The sequence below is a fragment of the Mobula hypostoma genome, chromosome X2, assembly GCF_963921235.1.
Source record: "Mobula hypostoma chromosome X2, sMobHyp1.1, whole genome shotgun sequence".
Taxonomy (NCBI): domain Eukaryota; kingdom Metazoa; phylum Chordata; class Chondrichthyes; order Myliobatiformes; family Myliobatidae; genus Mobula; species Mobula hypostoma.
In genome coordinates, this window is record NC_086129.1 from 6,484,887 (window position 1) to 6,502,692 (window position 17,806).

The following is a 17,806-nucleotide window of genomic DNA, read 5'->3' on the forward strand; positions in this document are numbered from 1 at the left end:
CAGTGGGCGTGGTGGGCTGAAAAAGAAGCTGAACAGAAATGAAGCCGGAGAGAAGAGCCTGGTTCAGTCTGAGGCAGGGCTCAGGGGGGAGTTCTAAAGACATGAGAGACTGCAGATGCTAGAATCTCTGGTGAGAAACATGATGCTGGAGGAACTGAGCGGGTCAGGCAGGATCTATGGAGAGAAATGTACAATCGACTTTCCGGGTTGAGATCCTTCATCAGGGCTGTCTCAACCCGAAATGTCGATTGTCCATTTCCCTCCACAGATGCTGCCTGACCCGCTGAGTTCCTCCAGCAGCTCGTGTTTTTTTTTAAATCTTTCTTCAGGTCTAAAGAGAGTCAGAGTGGAGTGTAAAACGGTGGATTTGTGAACAGTGACAATAACTATTAAATTAGTTCATGCCAGGAGAGTGGGGATGTGGAGAGAATATTGTGCTGTGCAGTGGTGATGACCGACCTGTGGCTGCAGGAAAAAGCACAGCACTGGACATTCTACATCACAGGGTGGAAAATGTTATATTTTTCGGCGAGGTCCTGATTTCAACAGCCCTTCGTGTGAAAAACTTCGTGACTTAACCCTTGTCCGTCCTGTCTCCAATAGAAGCCCAGTCTCCCTCACTCTGGGCACAGATCAGATGTTGATACTTTTTTGTATCAAAGTAAGCTTTACGTAAAATAATCAGAATGATAAAACGTGCAATGCCTTTCCCCCAAAGAATTTACATTTGTCGTCTATGCGGTGTTTAGTGTTTTACATTCAGTAAAACCGATAGGACTGTTGTCGCGCATGTGCCCCCCCCCCCCCCCGGGGGGTCACTCCTACAATAACTGAGAGGCTTCCTGAGCCAACCCGGCCCCTCCCGGTCCGGTACTAGAGGATCTCTATAGTTTCAATGGTGTCCCTGCAGCCTGGAATGTGCCAGTCGGCTGTATTCCTCTACGACAGGGATTCACCAACTCTTTTATGCCAAAGACCAATTCCAATTCCATTAACCTTGGACCCCAGGGTGTGAACCCCTGCTCTCCGGACATCTCGATGTGATGACAGACCAACAAGTTTCGGGCGTCTTTCTCCAAGTTGATGATCTTCCAGCAGCACTTGCTGTCCGTTTTCCTGTGCGTCCTGGGAACAGCCCGAAGATCAGTGACCCTTCTGTCACGCAGCTGCTGTGGTACAGGCCCTTGCATCTTTCTCCACATATCTTCGCCAGCCCACAGTCCGCAAACAGCTGAGTGACCGTCTCGTCTCCACTGCAGTAATCTCGGGGCAGCGCGCTGTGGGAGCGATCTCCGGGCATGCAGCAAGGATCAGACTGGGAGGCTCCTCTCGCCTGTAAGTGAGATCAGGGGATCCCAACCGTTTTTATGTCATGAACCACTACCGTTAACAATGGATCCCAGTTTGGAATGGGGCCTATGAAGATTCAGCTGACATTTTTGTCGCACGAGTTTTTTACGAGATGTGGTTGCTATCCATATAGCCAACCCTTCTCCGTTCGTAGCCGGGCATAGACAGTCCATGGCCACGTTTTCTTATCTGTTGCCTGTCTAATGTGTTTTTGATCCCACACTAAACATAGAAATGGCCAGAATTTCCACTGAACACATCCCGCAAAACCATGTTCATCTCCCGAGACTGCAGCGCGTGTAGTGGACAATCGCGGTACTGCAGGGGATCGGCAGCTCCCCGAAAGTGAAAGCATTCTGAATCAGGAAGTGCTGGGAGTTAACATGGCTTCGAAAGCACCGGCCGAGAGTTTAACCGAGGAGGTAATTTGTCCCGTCTGTCTGGATTTCTTCACCGATCCGGTTATACTGGAGTGTGGACACAACTTCTGTCGCTCTTGTATCACACGGTGTTGGGAAAAGGAGGAGAGAAACTCCTGCCCGGAATGTAGAGAGGTGTTTGCAGACCGCACCCTCAGGGTCAATCGGGTCTTAGCAAATCTCGCTGAAAAAGTTCGAAACCTAAACCTGAATCCGAAAGACAAGGAGAGTAAACTTCACTGCGAGGAACATGAGGAAGAACTGAAGCTGTTTTGTGAAACGGACAAGACACCGATCTGTGTGATCTGTGCAGTTGCGGAGGAACACAGAGAGCACCGCTTCCTGCCGATTAAAGAAGCTGTTAAAATCTACAAGGTAAATCTAACGTTAATTTGATACTCAACACATTTCCTTTGTCCGATATACCAGCACAGGAGCCTTCATAACCAACACGAGGAATTCTGCAGACGCTGGAAATTCAAGCAACACACATTAAAGTTGCTGGTGATCGCAGCAGGCCAGGCAGCATCTCTAGGAAGAGGTACAGTCGAAGTTTCGGGCCGAGACCCTTCGTCAGGACTAACTGAAGAAAGAGCTAGTAAGACATTTGAAAGTGGGAGGTGGAGGGAGATCCAAAATGATAGGAGAAGACAGGAGGGGGAGGGATGGAGCCAAGAGCTGGACAGGCGATTGGCAAAAGGGATATGAGAGGATCATGGGACAGGAGGCTCAGATAGAAAGAAAAGGGGGTGGGGGGAAGACCCAGAGGATGGGTAAGGGGCATAGTGAGAGGGAAAGAGGGAGAAAAAGGAGAGAGAAAGAATGCGTGTATATAAATAAATAATGGATGGGGTACGAGGGGGAGGTGGGGGGTTAGCGGAAGTTAGAGAAGTCAATGTTCATGCCATCAGGTTGGAGGCTACCCATACGGAATATAAGGTGTTGTTCCTCCAACCTGAGTGTGGCTTCATCTTTACAGTAGAGGAGGCCGTGAATAGACTCCATCCCTCCATCCCTCCCCCTCCCGTCGTCTCCTATCTTTTTGGATCTCCCCCTCTCCCTCCCTCTGGCCTGCTGCGTTCACCAGCAACTTTGACGTGTGTTCCATAATCAACACATCATTCTCTGCAACTTTCACCATCTCCAACGGGATTCAAGCATCTATCCGTCCCACAGACTCCCACACCCCACAACTCTCCGCTCTCTGTTGGAATCGCTCCCCGCACTGTATCGCCCTATTCCACTCGCTCCTCCCCACTGATCTCCCTCCTGGCACTGACACCTGGAAGCGGGACAAGTGCTACACCCGACTCCTAACCTCCTCGCTCGTCACCATTCAGGGCCCCAAACAGCCCCAGTTCCTCCCGTTTCTTCCATGGTCGATTGTCCTCTCGTATCAGATTCTTTCTTCATCCAGCTCTTTTCCTCTTCCACCCGTCCCCTCTCAGCTTCTCACTTCATCACCTCCCCCACGTTCCCCCTCACGTTGTCTCACCTGTCACCTGTCAGTTGGTTCGTATTCCCAACCTTTTTATACTGGCTTCTGCCCCATTCCTTCCCAGACCTAATGGAGGGTCACATCCCAAAATGTCGACTGTTTATTTCCCCTGCATATATGCTGCCTCACTCACTGAGTTCCTCCGGCATTTTGTGTGGATTATCAGGATTGATCGCCTGTTTATTTTTATCCATTTTTTTTCTATTTCCTTCACTCTCTGACTTCCAGGATCAACTAAAATCTTCCTTAGACTCTCTCACAAAAAAGAAATCAGACTTCCAGAAAAAGGAGCAGCAACAAAAAGAGAAGATTTCCGGAGTTCGGGTGAGGCTTCCTGAGCGGAATTTCTGATATTACTGTATAGTTTTGCTCCCTTTAATGCGGAATAGCAGAGTATCGCAGCTCCAGTGACCTGGGTTCGTTCTTGACCCCTTGTGCTTTCTGTGTGGAGTTTGCATTTCCTCCCTGTAACCGCGACAGTTTTAGACACATTCCACGGACATACTGCATGAATGGCTAAATACAATTAACCCTGTGTAGGTGGGGGAGTGTGTATGTGAATCAAGTGGGAGTTAATGGGTCAATGGGGAGAATAGGTTTCAGGAAAACGTGAGTGAATGGGGTTGATGGGAATGTTTCAGAGCTAGCATGGACATTAATGGACCGAATGGTCTCCTTAATGTCATAAGGAAATACACATAACAATACAGTAAATTCATCTTCACCTTTCATTCGACAGGAACAGTCACACAGCGTTCAGACCCACATCACATCCCAGTTTACTGAACTGCGCCAGATTATCACTGAGAAAGAGCAGAGCTTACTCAGGGATCTCAGGGAAGAAGAGAAGAGGATTCTGAATCCAATGAAGAAAATCTTCGAGAGATTCAGAAGAATATAAGGAGTATTCAGGAGGAAATCTCAAAGGTAAAGGAACAGATGGATCAAAAAGACAGTGTGATATTTCTCAAGGTGAGGGATTATATTTCAATTTGTTTCTGTCAAAGGACACTTAATGAACAGTGGTATATTTGAAATAAACACAGCATAGCAGCCATTTCTAACTAGTCAATTGCTGCTGCTGGTGACCTTGCACAGATTTTTATACTTGTATGACGCGCCATCAAATCATTCCAATAATGATGTTCCAATATGTCGAAGATATATATTTGATCCTTTATCAGCAACAGATAATCTTTAAAGCATGAAATTTCAGGTTAATTAATCATAAAGTAAGCTGCAACTGAGTGGTCAATGAAATATATGACAGCTGTCCACCCCCAGCTCAAAACTGCCCAGAACAAAGCCCGAAAACCGAACCTTTTCCTTTTCTTTTTACCAGGCCCCCACTCACGTAACTAGTTACCATAATAACCATGTAACACAGAATACAATGCAGAGAGAAAACAGATGCGTTGCTCCCACACACATTTACAAATGGCAGTTAACTGACTCACCAGACAATTGATACAACTATTCAGTGTTGCTACTGTCCTGAAACTGGACTTCCACAACTTCTGTACGTCCCAGGACAGAATCCAATCTTCTCTGAAGTAATTAACTCTGATTATAATGCAGTCCTGTTAATTGTGTCCTTGATTATCACATTAAATATTCTCTAAATCTCACATTGACACACAGTTCCAGTCACAGACTGTGAGTGTGTCTGGTGCGGTGGGTGTGAGGGTCTCTCTGTCAACCAGTGAGAACAAAGAATGTGACCCACACATCAGACTTATCCTCTATATCCAGTTTTCGTCAGATTACAGAAACGTTCACTGTCTCTTTACTTTTTCCAGATCAGTTTCACACGGGATTATATCCCATTTTCCATCATTAACAGGCCATTCGGTCCATATTCTGCTATCAATTTCCCTGCTTCACAAGCCTCCTCCCACCTACTCACCACACCCAGCGACAGTGCTCTGAACTCCACGGTCCCTCATCTGTTTATCTAGTTTACCCATGACATTCAATCTCTGCTGTTCCACTTCAACCACTCATGTGCCAGAGAGTTCCACGTTCTCTTCACTAAATTTATTCTCGGATTTATTATCAAATCCATCACTGATTTGAATTCCTCCGTCTCATCATTCTAATGCCTTATCCAGATGAAAATTCACAACCTGTCCTGTCTCCCTTGAAAGTTTCATACCCTCAGCAATGGTCTAATTTTCAAAAACTTTCCCTGCAATTGAACCCCTGGTTCTGTATTGTTTGTGAGTGACTGCAGGAGTGGGAATTTTCAACACCTTGCAATGATTGAATCAGGGAGGACAGGATTTTTTTTTAATTGGGGAAGGGCAGGTTATGAGGCTATAAGACTAGAACTTGCAGGTGTGAATTGGGCTGATGATTTTGCAGTCAAATGTACTATGGACATGTGGTCGATGTTTAGGTATCTCTTGCAGGATGTTAGGGATAAATTAGTCCAGGTAAGGATGATAAAGTGAAGTAACCATGGGTGACAAGTGAGGTGGAGAATGTAGTCAGGTGGAAGAAGGCAGCATACATGAGGATTAGGAAGTAAGGATCGGATTGGTCTATTGAGGAATATAGGGTAGCAAGAAAGGAGCTTAAGAACGGCTGAGGAGAGCAAAAAGGGGGCATGAGGAGTCCTTGGCGAATCGGGTAAAGGAAAACCCCAAGGCATTCTTCAGTTATGAGAAGAACAAAAGGATGACAGGAGTAAAGATAGGACCTATTGGAAGATAGGATCGATTAGAGATTAAGGTAGGAAGATGTGCATGGAAGCTGTGGAAGTGAGTGAGGTCCTCTTCGGTATTCAGCAATGAGAGGGAACTCGATGATGGTGAGGACAAGATGAGTGAGGTTGATAGTCTGGAGCATGTTGATATTAAGGGACAAGAGGTGTTGGAGTTGTTAAAATACATTAAGACGAGTAATTCCCTGGGGCCTGACGGAATATCCCCCAGGCTGCTCCACGAGATGAGGGAAGAGATTGCTGAGCCTCTGGCTAGGATCTTTATGTCCTCGTTGTCCATGGGAATGGTATCGGATGATTGGAGGGAGGCGAATGTTGTCCCCTTGTTCAAAAAAGTTAGTAGGGATAGTCCGGGTAATTATAGACCAGTGAGCCTTCGTCTGTGGTGGGAAAGCTGAAGGAAAAGATTCTTAGAAATAGGATCTATCGGCATTTAGAGAAACATGGTCTGATTAGAGACAGTCAGCATGGCTTTGTGAAGGGCAGATCGTGTCTAACAAGCCTGATAGAGTTCTCCGAGGAGGTGACCAGGCATATAGATGAGGGTAGTGCAGTGGATGTGATCTATATGGATTTTAGTAAGGTATTTGTCAAGGTTCCACACGTTAGGCTTATTCAGAATATCAGAAGGCATAGGATCCAGGGAGGTTTGGCCAGGTGGATTCAGAATTGGCTTGCCTACAGAAAGCAGAGTGTCGTGGTGGAGGGAGTACATTCAGATTGCAAGGTTTTAACTAGTGGTGTCCCATAAAGTTCGGTTCTGGGACCTCTACTTTTCGTGATTTTTATTAACGACCTGGATGTGGGGGTAGATGGGTGGGTTGGCAAATTTGCAGACGACACAAAGGTTGGTGGTGTTGTGGATAGTGTAGAGGATTGTCAAAGCTTGCAGAAAGAGATTGATAGGATGCAGAAGTGGGCGGAGAAGTGGCAGATGGAGTTCAACCAGAAAAGAGTGAGATGGTACACTTTGGAAGGACAAACTCCAAGGCAGAGTACAAAGTAAATGGCAGGATACTTGGAAGTGTGAAGGAGCAGAGGGATCTGGGGGTACAAGTCCACAGATCCCTAAAAGTTGCCACACAGGTACATTGGGTAGTTAAGAATGCTTATGGAGTGTTAGCTTTTATAAGTCGAGGGATAGAGTTTAAGAGTCGCGGGGCAATGATGAAGCTCTATAAAACTCTGGTTAGGCCACAGTTGGAGTACTGTGTCCACTTCTGGTCACCTCACTATAGGAAGGGTGTGGAAGCATTGGAAAGGGTACAGAGGGGATTTACCAGGATGCTGCCTGGTTTAGAGAGTATGCATTATGATCAGAGATTAAGGGAGCTAGGGCTTTACTCCCTGGAGAGAAGGAGGATGAGAGGAGACATGATAGAGGTATACAAGATATTAAGACGAATAAATAGAGTGGACAGCCAGTGCCTCTTCCCCAAGGCACCACTGCCCGATACAAGAGGACATGGCTTAAAGGTAAGGGCTGGGAAGTTCAAGGGGGATATTAGAGGAGGGTTTTTTACTCAGTGGGTGTTTGGTGCGTGGAATGCACTGTCTGAGTCAGTGGTGGAGGCAGAAACCCTAGTGAAATTCAAGATACTACTAGACAGGTATATGGAGGAACTTAATATGGGTGGTTATATGGGAGGCAGGGTTTAAGGGTTGGCGCAACATTGTGGGCCGAAAGACCTGTAGTACACTGTACTATTTTATGTTCCAATGATTTGGATGAAATTCAGGATGTCGACAGTTTCAGTCTATTTAGATTTGTGTTTTATTTATTTCAGAAGGAAGCTCGTCGGAACAGAAGGTAGGACATGCTCTTTACTGAAACCCTGTATGGATTTGTAAAATAGTTCAAAATTACAGTTTATAACCAGCTGTTTAATATATACAGGATTAATGATGATGTCTAGGAATTGTCAGTGACAGACGAGGCCCTACCGGTTGAAAAATTCGATCACTTCACTTTGTTGAACACCGTGCTGAGAGAAACACTTGGTGCCAATTATCGAGGTAAAACTCACAAATCAGTAATAATTAATTATTTAATTATTAGTGTAGTGTCCCTGAGATCAGGACACAGTGGGATTGTTAGATGAACCACTGTGTCCCAATCCCAGGCCACTGCACTAACACGCCAGGACATTAGTTTGAATCCTACCACAGGAGTTGGGAAATTAATACTGATTTTATGATACTGTAGGGTGTGAAAGCAAATAACACCATAACACACAGAGACCATCAGAGTGTGACACACGGTCAAAGACAGGTTAAAATTCCTATTCAGGAAGGAAATCTGCCGTCCTTACCCAGTCTGTCTGTTCTGTGCACTGAGCTGCCCTCTGACGTGACGTCACATCAACAGTTCACAGACAGACTCCAGGGTGAGATTCCTCAGGAGGATGATCTAGGAAGGGTTTCGCAGATGCTGAACCCACGGCCCACTTCATCCATCTGCTTGGCTAAGATGTCTTCTTGAGCATGTCCCGTTTGTGAGTGTTTGTCCCATATCCCTCTGTGTACTGTCTAAATGTATTTTAAAATATTTTAATTACACCTGTTTCTACAGCTTCCGCTGACAGCAAATTCCATCTGCTCACCTCCCTCTCCCTTTCTCTGAGAAAGTTACCCCGTAGATCACCTCTCACCTTAAATCTAAACCCCCTGTTTGTCTACTCTTATGTAATGGGTAAAAAAAAACTCTCACTTTATCTCGGCCCCTTATGGTTTTATGGAGTTGGATAAGAAGTCATTCCGCGACATCCTACACTACAGGGAATTAGCCCAAGCACATCCAATCTGTCTCTTTCTAACCCGACCCTCCCAGCCCTTGTAACCCCACCCTGAAGCTTCCTGTCCAGTGTAACAATTACCCGCCCCCCGCCCCCGAGAGTCGGGGCAGCAGAAATGCAGACAATAACCCCAGTGTGGTCTATCATCAATATCAAAGACCTTGCTTAAGTTCTGTCATGGTCCGGTCAATGAAGTTTGTATTCCGGTTCACGGTCCAGTCCATCGACACTTGCTCCAGGTTTTCCTGTCAACCCTGTTTCTGTCTATTTGAGCTCTAATTCAGTCAGCTGATGCTCGCTGAGCTGGCTGCATAAATACCTTCAGAGACCAGGGCATGGCTGTTGGATTGTTCTTGTCCTTACTCATTGTATCCCTTCCCCTGCCTTCTGTTTCCGCGCCTGAAGCCCTGTTCTCGTCTCACCTTGCATTGCCTGAAACCTTGCCTTGTCTTGCTGATAACTCTCGCCTCGCCTGAAGTTCTTGTCTCGCCTTGCTTTGCCTGAAGCGTTGCCTTGTCTCGCCGGTAACTCTCGCCTCACCTGAAGTTCTCGTCTTCCCTTGCATTGCCTGAAGCCTTGCCTTCTCTTGCTGGTATTCTCGCCTCGTCTCGCCTGCAGTCTTGTCTTGGATTCAGCCTGTACCTAGCTCCCTTCCTGTCCCTTGCCTCCGTCAGATGGTGATCCGCGCCCTGCCCAAGAGGAGCCTGCCTAGCCTCAAGGCTGAAGACTCCAGCCTCCTGCCTAGCCTCAAGCCTGAAGACTCCAGCCTCGTTCTGCCGGCCTGCCAAGCCTCGTCCTTGCCTACATCTGGGGTCCGAGCCAGAGGCAAGACCCAGGTTCTGGGTCCTTGTCCAGTCTCTGGCTCGGAGTCCAAGCCCGGGCTCCTAGTTCTCTTGCCCTGTTCCGGGTTCCCGGTTTTCGTGTCCATGTCCTTGCCCTCAGCCTGTATCCTAGTCCTGTCCCTAGTACTTCAGCGTCTGTGTCTTGCACTTGGTTCCGTTCCCAGCCACCTCCTTATGATAAGTTCATGTGGACACTGTCGAATAGGCTAATGAATACAGGACTTAATGTGTCATATTTGAATGCTCCAGTATACGGAATAAGGTAGATGTTGTAGCATAGGTAGAGATTGGCTGGTATAATGTTGTTGGCATCACTGAGTTGTGGTTGAAAGGAAATGCTGGCTTGAAGCCTAATGTCCAAGGATGCACCTTGCATTCAAAGGACAGGCAGGTAAGCAGAAGGAATGGGGAGGCTCTGGTTGTTAAAAAATGAAATGAAATCATTAGAGACAGATGATATCAGTTTGGAAGATGTAGAATCTTTGTGGGTACCGGCGCTACAGCATCAGTAAGAAACGATAAGGGTAAAAAGATCCTGATGCGAGTTATTTACAGGCCTGCAAATAGTGACCTGGATACTAAAGGGATACATATTACACCGGGAGATGGAAAAGGCACGTGAAAAGGGCAGGGTGGTAATAGGAATGGGGGATTTCAACATGCAGGTAGATTGGGAAAATCAGGTTGGTGCTGCATCCCAAGAGAGGGAATTTGTAGAATGCCCCCGAGATGGCTTTTTCAAACAGTTTGTGGTTGGGTCCAATGGGAGAAAAGGCAATTCAGGAGTGGGATTTGTATAATGAACTAGATATGATTAGGGAGATTAAGGTTAAATAACCCTGCAGAAACAGTGATGTTACAATGATAGTATTTACGCCGCAGTTTGAGAGGGAGAAGATAAAGTCAGATGGATCAGTATTAGAGTGGAGTAAAGGGAATGACAGAGGCATGAGGGAGGGGCTGACCAAAGTAGGTTGGAAGTGGACAAGAACAGGGACGATGGTAGAACAGCAGCGGTTGGAGTTTCTGGGGGCAGTTCGGAAGGCACGGGATAGACACGTCCCGAATATGAAGAAGTATTCCAAAGGGAGGATGAGGTAACTGTGTTTGACAAGGGAAGTCACAGACAGCATAAAAGCGAAAGAGAGGGCATTCAATGTTGCAAAAATTAGCAGGATGTTGGATAATAGAGAAGGTTTTGATAACCAAAAGAAAGTAATAAAACTGCAATAAGAAGAGAAATGATAAGATATGAGGGAAAACAAGCCAACAATGAAAAAGAGAACACAAAATGTAAAGGGTAAAAGCCAGGTGAGAGTGCCTATTGGACCCCTAGAAAATGAGGCTGGAGAGGTAGGAATGGGAGACAGAGACATGACAGTGGTGCTTATTTAGTATTTTGTGTCAATCCTCACTGGAAGATACTGTCCCAGAAGTTTGTCAGAAAAGTGAGTGTCAGGGGACAGAAATGAGTGTTGTTGCTATTACTGAGGAGAAAGTACGTGGGAGGATGAAAGGTCTGAAGGTAAATAAATCCCCTGAACCAGTTGGACTACACCGGTGTGTTCGGAAGGAGGCAGCTGAGGAGAATGTGGAGGCATTAGTAATGATCTTTCAAGAATCACTAGGTTCTGGATCATTCAAGACGACTGGAAAACTGCAAAGGTCACTTCACTCTTTAAGAAGGGAGAACAGGTGAGGAAAAGAAATTATCGGTGTGTTAGTCTGGATGTGGTGTGCTTGGCAAGATGTTGGAGTCCAGTATTAAGGACGAGCTTTTGGGTACATGGAGGCACATGATAAAATAGAAAAGACAGCATGGATTCCTTTAAGGGGAAATCTTGCCAGACAAATCTGTTGGAATAGTTCAAGGAATACAAAGGCAAGATAGACAAAGAATGATTTGGAACAGTATTGATGCCTTTGTGGCCAGGTTTTCAGAGGTTATGAAAAAGGTGAATGGGCAAATAGTGCTGTGGAAGACAGATCAGGAAAATGGGCAAAGAAGTGATAGATGGATTATCAAGTAGGGAAGTCACACATGCATTTAGTAGAAGGAATAAAGGCATGGATGATTTTGTAAACAGGGAGAAGATTCAAAATTCTGAAATGCAAAGGGACTTGGGTGTCCTTGTGCAGGATTCCCTAAAGGTTAACTTTTAGTCTGAGTCAGTGGTAAGATCGGCAAACTCAATGTTAGCATTTATTTTGTCAGAATTAGAATGCAGGAACAAGGATGTAATGCTGATGTTTTATAAGGTATTTGTCAGACCACACTTGGAGTATTGTGAGCAGCTTTGGGTCCCTTATATAGGACAAGATGTGCTGGCATTGGAGAGGTTCACGAGAATGATTCCCTATCAACTTTAGCTTTAAATATGAAACAGGGGAAAATCTGCAGATGCTGGTAATCCAAGTAACACAGGGCCTGATGCAGGGTCTCGGCCCGATCTCTCTGAAACCTGTCTGGAGAGGGTTGATGTCGGGAGGATGTTTCCTATAGTGGATGGGTCGAGAACAGAAGGCACAGCCTCCGACCAGATGATGTCCATTTAGAACAGAGATGAGGAGGAATTCCTTTATCCACAGGACAGTGAATCTGTCACAGGCAGCTGTGGAGGCAAATAATTGAGTATATTTAAAGTAGAGCAACAAACACAAAATGCTGGAGGAACTAAGCAGGTCAGGAAGCATCTATGGAAAAGAGTGAACAGTCGACAGTTCAGAATGAAACACTTCATCAGGTCCTGTGTTGCTTAAGTGTCCCTGAAAATTCCTCCCCTTTCCTCATGAGGGGCTGCGGGTGATGAGGTTGTGGGAAAGGGGACAAAGGAATCCTCATCTCCATCTTTGTCCCCTGCTACCTTCTTGTTACGTCTACACACAGAGTTCACCCACAGGCTTTCCACCCCTCCCCCACCTGGTTCTGGTTCAATCTGCCGTTTATCTCTCCCCTGCTGTTTCCCATTATCACCTCCTTTACTGTCTCGAACCTTCACCCTCCACCACTTCACACTTCACACTCACAAATGAATGTTAACATTGAATGAAGGGCCTGTTCCTGTGCTGTACTGTTCTATGTTCTCTGTTCTCTGTTCCCTGATCAGAAGAATGAGACGAGATCTCAGAGAAACACTAAATTATTTCAGGGCTCAACGGGCAGGATGTTTCCTCTGTCTGAGAAGTCAAGGGTCAGTTTGGAATTGTCTGCACCCGTGGCGGGGTGGGTGGTGGTGTCTCAGTTATTCAGTTCAGTTAAAATCACAAAGCCCTTTGTCGTACAGCATAAAAATGAGTCCTTCAACCCATCACCTCTGTGCTGACCGATTTACCCATCTACGTTCATCCCATTGGCCGGCATTAGGTCAGTCTCCTTCTGTGCCCTGCCTGTTGAAGTGTCTGTCCAAGTGTCTCTTAAGCACAGAGGACTGGAGGCCTGTGACGTGCACAGGTCGGTGCTGGGGCCGCGGTTGTTTGTCATTCCTATTAATGATTTGTATGATACTGTAGGTGACATCGTTAGTAGCTTTGCTAATGACACTACAATTCATGGTATAGTGGACAGGGAAGAGGGTTTTCTCTGTATACACCAGGCCCTTGATCAACTGTAGAAGTGGGTACAGTGACAATGTTTCAAAATTCATCTTGCCAGGTACATGGATAAGAAAGGTGAAAGGAATAATGGGTAAATGGGACTCGCTCATTAAAGTAAATTGGTCGACACGAACAATTTGGGCCGAAGTAACAATATGACCTGTTGTTTAAATCCGTTCACTCACCCCCTTCTCATCTTAATCCAACCCTTTCCGGCACTTGTTTCTGCTGTCTTTATTTATTTTTCAATCTTTTTATTAAAGTTTCAAAATTAATAAACACAATAATAATGATACAAAGAGATCGGGATTATATGAATAACGGTTAGCATGTACAAGCACAGGTTCCAAGTAACAAATGTCGTTTAGTCTCCCAATCTAACTAACCATGGAAAAGATATTTTATAAAGAGGAAAAAAAACCTAAACTAAAAAAAAACTAAACTGCAGTCTATTTCTCCATTTATTTCTGTTCTTGAGGGAAGATGTCGACCTGAACCGTAGACTGTCCATCTCTCTCTACACATGCTGCCCGACCCGCTCGGTTCCTCCAGCATTTTGTGTCTGTTTGATCGGGAAATCTCTGCTCTCCGTCCAGCGGAAACCCTTGGGGAGACATTAGTTGTCCGTCCGCTTTCGTTGGGTCAAACCTCGGGAAAGGTTCCTGTCTGCCATCCGACCGCGCCTGAGGCCCAGCGGCCTTTCCCCGATCCCCAGGGCCGCGCTGCCCGAGTCTCCCCCCGGTCCCCGGGGCCGCGCTGCCCGAGTTTCCCCCCGATCCCCGGGGCGGCGCTGCCCGAGTCTCCCCCCGATCCCCGGGGCCGCGCTGCCCGAGTCTCCCCCCGGTCCCCGGGGCCGCGCTGCCCGAGACTCCCCCCGATCCCCGGGGCCGCGCTGCCCGAGTCTCCCCCCGATCCCCGGGGCCGCGCTGCCCGAGTCTCCCCCCGATCCCCGGGGCCGCGCTGCCCGAGTCTCCCCCCGATCCCCGGGGCCGCGCTGCCCGAGTCTCCCCCCGGTCCCCGGGGCCGCGCTGCCCGAGTCTCCCCCCGATCCCCGGGGACTCTCTAATTCTCTGCTTCTCCCCCCAGTCTCTGTCACCCTGGATGTGAAAAAAGCGCATCCGGAGCTCGAGGTGTCTGAGGATCGGAAGAGTGTGAGACTAACCCGGACCCGGACCCGGAGGAATCTCCCAGACACCGGGAAGAGATTCACAGACTGGTCTTGTGTTCTGGGATCGGAGGGATTCACATCGGGGAGACATTACTGGGAGGTGGAGGTGACGGGGATTCGGGGCTGGTTTCTGGGAGTCGCCGCAGAGTCTGTGAAGAGGAAGGGACGGGTCAGACTGAGTCCGGAGACCGGATACTGGGTCATCGGGCGGGTTGGTGACGTGTTACATCGGGATTGTGACGTGATCCCCTCCCCCGAGTCCCGTCTCCCTGCCGGTCCCATCCCCGGGAGGGTGGGAGTTTATCTCAGTTACCAGTCCGGGACAGTTTCATTTTACAACGCAGAGACCAAGTCCCATCTCCACACCTTCACTGGGAATAAATTCACGGGGAAACGTTATCCTCTCTTCTGGCCTCGGGGTGCAAACCAGTGGCTGAGAATCTGCTCCGGTTCCGCTCCGGATCTGTAAACGGGTCGGGTCCCGGGACCGGCGTCAGGAGTAAAGTCCCTATAAATGTCCGGAGAGTAAAATAAACACGAGATGAGAATTATCGATCCATTAATTTTAACTCGTTCATCGCATCCGACAACCGAACAGAAACACCGCGGATTCAGCCGCAGCCGCGGGCGGCGGGTCCTGAGCTCCCCCGGGTCCTAAAGTCCACCCGCACTGAGAGAGGTTAAATGGGACAAGTGGGGGCGGTGCTGACTGGAAAAGACAGTGAAGATTGATACAAAGTGTTCATTAAGTTCATCTGACATTTCTTTGTCCCCCATTACTACCTCACCAGCATCATTTTCCAGTGGTCCAATATCAACTCTCATCTCCCTTTCACTCTTCATGTAACTGAAAACAAAACTTTTAGTATCCTGCTTTATATTATTGGCTAGTTTTCCCTCATATTTCATCTTTACCATTTTTATGGCTTTTTTGTTGGATTTTCAAAGCATCCGAATAATCCAACATCTCACTTACCTTTGCTACCTTATATGCCATTCCCTCCGGTAATACCCAGTCCTTAACTTCCCTTGTCAGCCACCAATTCCTACCCCTGCCATTTGAGAAATTCTTCTGTGGGACATGTCTCTCCTGCGCCTTGTAAACTATTCCCAGATACGTCAGCCCCTCTGTTCAGCCAACATCCCCACAGTATCCTCCTCCAATTCACCCGGGCAAATTCCTCTCTCATGCCTCCGTAATTCCCTTCATTCCATTGCCAGACCGATACATGTGACTTAGGCTTCTCCCTCTCAAATTGCAGAACGAATTCAATTATATTATAATCACTGCCTCCGAACGGTTCCTTTACTCTCAGCTCCCAAATAAGATCAGGGTTATTGTACAACACCCAATCTTAGATGGTCTTTCCCACAAGTAGGCCCAAACACAAGCTGCTTTAAGAAGTCGTCTCATAGGCATTCAACAAATGCCCTATCATGATCTAACAACAACCTGATTTTCCCAACCCTTTGTATATTGATGCCCCCGATATAATTGTGACATTACTGTTATTATAGGCCTTTTCCCGTTCAATACTGTGAATTAATTTAAAGTCAGACCCTTAACTGAATAAAGTTTTTTATCTGAAAACTATCAATTCCCACCCCCGCCCAAAGATTGTACTGAAGACTGCATTTGATTTTTTTCAGCCATATCTGCTTCACACTGAAATAGTATGTGTTTACCAGTTTCATAATGACAATATGTACACGACACAGAATGAAGTTTTCCAGTTAGATACAAGGCATAATTAAGCATTGTCTGGGCATTTCTAAGTCGTGTCAATATCATTTCTTCCATTCTTGTTTAAAGCCCTTCTTCTATAAGCCCAACTGGTTTATGTATTCTGTAAAGGTGCCTGTCCTTTATCCTACAAGTCTTGCCATAAGTCCCTAATTCTTAACACTACCAACCCCTTAGCTTCTGATTTGCTAAGTGGAAGGTCTATATCCACAGTTGAACTTTTAACAGGTTTTGTTGCTAAACAGTCAGCCCCATCATTTCCCTCACCAGTGCGATGTGCAGGGGCCATAAGGTGCAGAAACATAAACCAAACTTTGTACATGAAATACTGCTTGATGAGTTTCCAACAGCCCATCTGACCCACTGCTGGAATGACCTGTTTTAAGGCTCATCAAATCCGAAAATGATTCTGAACAAATTGCAAGTTTGTAAGGACCAATTTCCTCCACCCACTGTAATGATGACAAAGAATTCTGCTTCATATACCCATAAATGGCTGGTAAGTGATTTCTTTATCATTACCTGCAATTCAGACACACACACAAAGAAAACAGCCACACCAACATTCCCAGTTAAATTATGTTTCAATCCATCAGTAAAAATGGTTACCGTATGATAATAACTTTCAGTAATATACTCATGAACCAGCAGACTCTCAGGCAGAACAGAATCCAGTTGTGTAACCAAAAATTAACTAAAGTCATCGGAAAAAAAACAAAGTAAAGTTACTAAGAAAGCTACAGTGGGACGTATGTATCATCCAATACACCCATCTTCCCAGTGTGATATGAACCCAGTCACCTAAAACTAAAATCAAACTTCTTGTGATGTTCCCAACTGTCCTCTAGCACAAGATGATAATTTCTTTGCCCCCCCCAAATTAACCCAATTTGTTAATATCAACTTCAGCCTCTGTCCCTGTAAGGGCAATTGTCCCATTTCAACCAGTAAAGCTGAAACAGGGGACGACCTTACTACACCACAACACGATCTTAAACCCTGTGCTCATATCACACACAAACATTTAAAAGTTGAACATGAAACTGATCCATACGCCACTCAGCCAGAATCAAGAACAATGAATTAAACAAATATAAACGGTCAACAAAGATTTTCATGTTGCACTCCAAGAATACCCACACAGATGCCTGAGGATATTTAATGCTCCTTTACATTTATCAATTATTTTACTGACATGGTGCTTCCATGTCAGCTTATTATCCATCCACATGCCTGGAAATCTCACCACTGACATATTTTCAAGAGTTTGACCATATAATTTCAAATCAAGTGCTGGTCTATTAATCCTGTTAGTAAAACTCATAACAAGTTTTAGTGACTGAAAACTTAAAATCTGCATCCATTTCTCCACTGTTTGACCTATTAATTGTAAATTGCATCCTACTTACAGTAAAATTGAAATACCACCTCTAAACTATAACATCACATCATCTGCATATAGTGATTTACCCACCAGAGTACCCATCTCAGAGAAAATATCATTAATCATAATATTAAACAATGAAGGGCTACAAATGTTGCCTTGTGGGGTCCCATTCACTATCTCGTAGAAACACAAACATAACTTGCCCACCCATTCCTGCACAGTCCGTCCAAATAAAAAAAACGCAGATAAATTATGCAATCTCCCCTCATTCCTATTTTCCAAAG

The 17,806-nt window shown here is 46.0% G+C and overlaps 1 pseudogene; it reads left to right on the forward strand.

The window, feature by feature from the left end:
• Window positions 1-1,621: 1,621 nt before the first annotated feature.
• On the forward strand, window positions 1,622-17,408 carry LOC134340840 (E3 ubiquitin-protein ligase TRIM39-like; annotated as a pseudogene).
• Window positions 17,409-17,806: the final 398 nt, after the last annotated feature.